Source organism: Pinus tabuliformis, chromosome 7, assembly GCF_031772625.1.
Source record: "Pinus tabuliformis cultivar Carrire ecotype Pingquan chromosome 7, CPIR1, whole genome shotgun sequence".
NCBI lineage: Eukaryota > Viridiplantae > Streptophyta > Pinopsida > Pinales > Pinaceae > Pinus > Pinus tabuliformis.
This window is the reverse complement of record NC_142293.1, coordinates 1130805157-1130811264: the sequence shown is the minus strand read 5'-3', so window position 1 is coordinate 1130811264 and position 6108 is coordinate 1130805157. Positions and strand designations below refer to the sequence as shown.

The window sequence follows — 6108 nt, the reverse complement described above, 5'->3', positions numbered from 1 at the left end:
CATTCCAAAGAGTATGCATTACCAACATGGGCATTTAGCCTCACCCTTAGCTAGTGTCCTGTTTCTCGATGTGCAGGAATCCCCCATCTCTCATAATATAATTCCTTCCATCGAAAAGTATATGAGGAAATCCTCAAGAAAAGAAACATATACACATGAAACAATGCTAAGTTCTCTTGCATTGAGACGATTGAGGATCTCCAATATTAGTACAAGAGGAAGCTCAAGAAATGAGCAATGGTCATTGTAATGAATGAAGCTTTCTCATATTTAATTACCTATTCATATAGCTCAACTGCTATTATTTTGATTTCCAAGTAGGTAAAGTATTTCCCCAGGAAAATCCTTGGCCCAACCTGAAACAATGTGAACTTAAAGGGGGACTGTGGTTGGAAGACACCATTGTTATATATCCATCTCTCAGGTTTGAAATCCTGAGCATCATCACCCCAAAGTCTTTTCATTCTTCCCATTGCATAAGGGGCATAATTGATCACATTCCCCTTTGCAGCTTTGTTTCCATCTAGCATAATTTCATCACTCAATGCAGTCCTCCCATTCAGTGGCACAACTGAATATAAGCATAGGTTTTCACTAATTGTTGCATGCAAATAATTCATTTTACTCAGTGTGTCATAAGTTAGGAACTGTGAATATTTCTCCAAGTGATCACATTCATCATGATGGTATATTATGCTTAGGCCCCTTTGTGGCCGCTCTACTTCCTCCAATTCTTGCACTATTTTGTTCTCTGCAAAGGGATTCTTACATAGAATCTAGAATAACCATGAAAGAGTGACAACAATGGTATGACACCCCGCTATAACAAAGTTTAGAATTGCATCTCTCAATTTTTTTAGTGTAGAGTTCCAAATTTTTCTGGGCCATGAAAAATAACCTTGAAAGAAGATTAAACTTTACCTCATCTTGATGTGCATTCAAGATATTTCCGCGTTTCTATATAATGCCATAAGTGAAATCATCGAAAACCCTAATGCCTTACTTTAGCTTGATGTCAGAGCCAAAATTGAAACATTTCTTGAGCTTCCAGAGAGGGTCGTAATATCCATAGGTGCAGAGGGTGTTAGACCTGTCAAAAGGCAAAGAAAATGGAACATCTAGAAGAGAGGAATCTAGAGAACCCATTTGAACCCCAAACCCCATATTGCATATCGAATCAAATTTTAGCCACATGAACAGATGCTACATATTGGCCACCAATTTGTTATTACTGTGGGCAATTTATCCCTTCAAAAATCATGGCTAATTTGAGGACATATTTCCTGAAGGTATATGTACTATAATCTCATAACATATTAGATGAAAAATAAAGGCTGGTAGACTTGCGTTGGAGCTTCCACATTTCTCCATCTAGATTAAAGATGCCATCACCCAATAGGTCATATTAGATCTCATGAGCTGCAGGGATTTTTCCATAATTAGAGAAATTGGTATTGAGAATGTACTCAATGTTTGCAGGATCCACTGTGATGAGACACCTAAAAGCCATGTACTTGGCTTCGAATGTGGGGAAATGAATTGCATAGTCTGTAAACCACTCATATAGATGGTGGATATTAACTGTGAGCTCTAGGTCAAACTTATCAGGGGCCATGATTTAGGTAGCATCGTAATAAGTCACTTACCGCTCCCCTTGCACATCCAAACCCAAGTCCATATTGATAGCCCATGAACAACTGCTGTGACTGTGAATGTAGCAGGTACCCAGTGGACATTCATATTGATCCACACTATCAATATTTGTGTTGTACTGAAACCATAAGTTGAGGGGGGGGAGGTGGGAGGCTCTATTGGTAAATGGTTTTGCTGTAGGAGGTGCCAAATTCACAAAAGCATGCCACGTTACACAAAGGTGGTTTTGTCAAACTACCAATTTTGGGACCCCCCTCTCTTATCAAGAAACTTTTGAATGAGGAGGTCCAAAATTTTATTAATTGTATTAACATATATCCCTCATATAATTAAACATTTATAGCTCCTTTTGACGCATAATGCATTCCTTTTCTCCTTTTATCCCGCAACTTGGCATGTTGTAACTTCTTTGGTGGACTAACACCAATGAATAATGAACTTTTGCATATAAACTTGGAGATTGAATGTTTGGTCCAATATTTTTTACATTTCTTTTTAAAAATATAACCCATTAATAATGTTTCACCCTTAAAATTTGCATAAACCTTAAGGTTTTTTCCCAAAGTAATTAGCCAGTTTTTGAAAATTTGTATCTTTTATGGTGTAAAATAAAGTTACAACAACGACTCCAATGGGGATTTCCTCCCCCCATGGGACATAGATAACTAGTAGACCAACTGACTTAAGTGTTGGGCATGGAGTCATACCATAAAACCATCAACCATTCATCTGCAATCATGTAAAAGTATAACCAATCCCCATGAATCAATCTTGTCATTTGAATATCCTGCAACTACACACTAAAACCTGTAACTGTGAATTGCAACCATGCTGAAATCTGAAAATTGTACACTGTTCCAAAATCTGGCAAACTACAAACTTATTGCTTATTTCAATATCCTTGTTTCAGGTCTCATTTATTTTGGAAATAAAATTGTAATTGTAGCAATCTCATCTACAATATGCTTTATTGAAACTTAAATCAACCCATATACTGCACACCAAAACTGAATAATCTACTGCTCACTGAATTTGAAAGTAACTAATTCAATCCCACATAGCCTTTAACTCACTGAATTTAAAATCTCCACCATTAGGTGTAATCTTCTTTCCAATGTAACCAAGTGAGGAGTGGATTTATTGGCATATCACTTTGCCAACAACTAAAAACTTGAAACATATTTACAATATAAAATGCATACTCTACAGACAATAGATACTTACATGTGAACTCAGAAAATTGCATCCCTTGTTGATGTTTGAAACTTCTGTTCATTATAAAAAATAAAAAATATATGTTGCTGAATGCAACTATCGATATGAAGAAGAAAAACATACAGTTTCATGCTATTATCACAGCCAATTATGCACCTATCATTTTGAACCAATTGAATCTAGAAACTAGTGGAATCGCCATATGACAAAGTGGAGTCGTCAGGTTAAGGCAATTTGACCATATCAATTTTATAGTCTTTGTTCACCAATAAAGAGTAGATCTAGTCATTATCATGATCTAGAGAAAAATTTATTCGTCACTTCATTCCCCGGCAACGAACGAACTATGTCGAGAAACCAACTCAACTAGTCTTTAGGTTCAAACTAGCCATTGAACTAGAGGGGGATCCCTTAATAGTTACAAGGCCTTGTTAAACGTTGTTCAATGTCATTGGACCAAAACCTATGAAGCATAATGGCCATATTTATGATTTAATTTTGGGTGGTTGATGATGACTGCACAATCTCTGTTCATGAATAAATCCCTTTCTTGCAGAGTCCTTGGTCAAAGTGTTAGCATCTAGTTTGACAGAATAACTTGACTTTTACAGAATTTGATAGAAGAATGAAAGAATTCATGATAATTAAGTAGTCATACTAAATACTTAATCAACCAGACAACATGGAAAATTTTAGGGGCTAATATTCATAGGTGGGCTAATTTTCCATGATTTTTCCAAAAAAAAGATTCGCTAATTTCCATTTTTTATAAAAATGATTCGCCCAAATTTTACATTATAAAATTATTTTACCTTAAAAATCACCAACATTATGTAGATAGTATATATAAAATCATTCTAAATTGGAATAATTTTATAAATACATTAATAAACATTTTATAGTTTGCATATTAGGGACTAGTGAGATTCACCAATGTTTTTAAACTTCAATATAATTTTCCATCCTTAAAATTTTCCCTGCCAGACTATGGATGCATGTAGAAGATTTCTACAACCAAACATGACACATTCAAGAGATGACAAAAGGAAACAATTAAAAGATGTAGAGGAGCTATCTCGGACAGACTGTTCAATAAACTAATCCCTTTAAATTATTATAACTTTGCAGGGGATTTTAGAGAGATTGAAACTCAATCTATTCTTACCTAGAATCTCCTATGTTACTTTGAATGTGTGCAGAAATAAGTTATGAAAAGACTAGAAGAACATACATGAAACATAAATTTTGTGATGAACTGGAGCCAGAAGGCTTTAATCAGGAATTCTGTAATAAAAGTTTTACAAATATGACATGTTTTGGCATCAAAATCCAACCCTTGTTTATTACAAATGAAATAATATATAGAATAAATCTCTCCTAAACTGTTACAATAATTCTAGAATAAAATATTGAACAATAACTAAAAATAAAATAATATCTCTAATTTATTTGCTAGAAACTTTGAACTATTTGCAAGTATCATGCATATAAATTTGGGATTGGTTCACTGTTTGTTGGAAATCTGAAATTGCAAAATACTATGTCTAGAAATCTGGGGCTATTAAACCTATTTCCTGAAATTTATCGAATGTCCTTTATAATAGGCAAACTCCGCCACCTTTAATAGCCAACTGTCATTGTTTCTAATGCAACTATGATTTTGATGAACTCAATACCCAGGATATGCTAAAGGTCTCCCACTCCTAGGTGCTATTTCGAAATATGGAATTGTAGGATAGAAAATTCCTAAATGTCTTTTTGTTGTCTTCAGCTTGTAGCTCTTTTGCACATAGGAATAGAGCATCAAATTTGGAAATATTACCATCATGAGGTTTCCATATTGAAACAATTACATCGTGGAAACCATATCAAGATACATTAGTTGACATTCAAGAAAATATCATGCATATCATACATGTGCAAATAACAAGTCCAAATAACAAGATTGCATTCTTTGAAGAATCCCACTATACCTCGAAAAATATTCCACTATAATCCACATAAGTAACATGGCCTTGAAATCTGGAGCTGCTGATTTTGTGCTTCAAAACTCTGCTACCTCATTCTCGGTTGTTGATTTATAAATGTAGCCATTTGTGACCAATCAGGAATTACTTGACTTAAACTACCACTTATGTGTTTATCTTCACCCTTGAGAAGCTCCGCCACTTGTTGATTTGGATGTCCAAATTTTATTTTATGTTGATTTTATGCAAATGTCCTTACTGTAGCATTTTCCCCAAGGAATTCCCATCATCCTTAGGTTTATCAACTCCTCCGTCACTTGGATCATTTGTTTTGCAAATGTTACACAACCTTGGAAGTCAATTCCACACTTTTTTTCACTCCTATATGTTTTTTCTTTTTTGAAGGTACTCTTTATCTTTCTCAAGTAGCATTGGATTGAACTATTCCTTTAATTTATTTGGAGTTATTTCTTCTGATTGGATTGATGAAGCATCCTTTTTGAATGAAAGAGATACTTATTCATCATCATACTGAAAATGAGGCAAATGAACTGAATTTGTATCACCTTCAGTGCCTAATCTTCTAGCTGCAACAAAAATAATATGGATGGCTATGGCCTCCACTATTTATTGCACATATATTTTTCCTATTAGCCCTAAAAACTGCAAATGAAGATAAGCTATTGTTACTTATATCCTCGGGTTCTCAAATGACGATACATTTCCTCAAATTGTTCATTTGATTCTCTTAGTATATCAATATGTCTTGAATTAAATCTTGATCCTGTAGACTCATACTGTTGACATGATGTCTCTCGTTAACATCTAAGGATGTATCCAAATTTGAAGATGCATAATTTTTCCTTCTAGTTGCCCATTTCAAATACAAGCTAGGAATAGAAGTACATGCAACGATAATTGAAAATTTTAGCTACTTCATGCAACAAGAGTACCTTGCACATCTTTCAAAATATGCTAAGGAGAACAATCCTAAATCTTTCTTGCTTAAATCCACAATGAATGAAGATTTCTCAAGGATAGATTGCTTTAGTGCAACATACATAGAACCAATAGCTTATTAGATGTAGGCCATGCTTTATTTAACTGTAAGTGAATAAACTGGGCAGGAATGAGGAACCCATGAAACAATTGGCTTATCATTAACTATAACATAATCATCAGAATGACTAGTGTGATGACGAGGATATTGGTCCTCAAACATATGAATAGCTCCATTCTCACCTCCATTAAAGAACAAATGGCCAGATCGACT

At 34.4% G+C, this 6108-nt stretch overlaps 1 pseudogene; it reads right to left on the bottom strand.

The window, feature by feature from the left end:
- Positions 1 to 278: 278 nt before the first annotated feature.
- Positions 279 to 1740, bottom strand: LOC149251495 (cytochrome P450 704B1 pseudogene; annotated as a pseudogene).
- Between the last annotated feature and the right edge of the window lie 4368 nt (positions 1741 to 6108).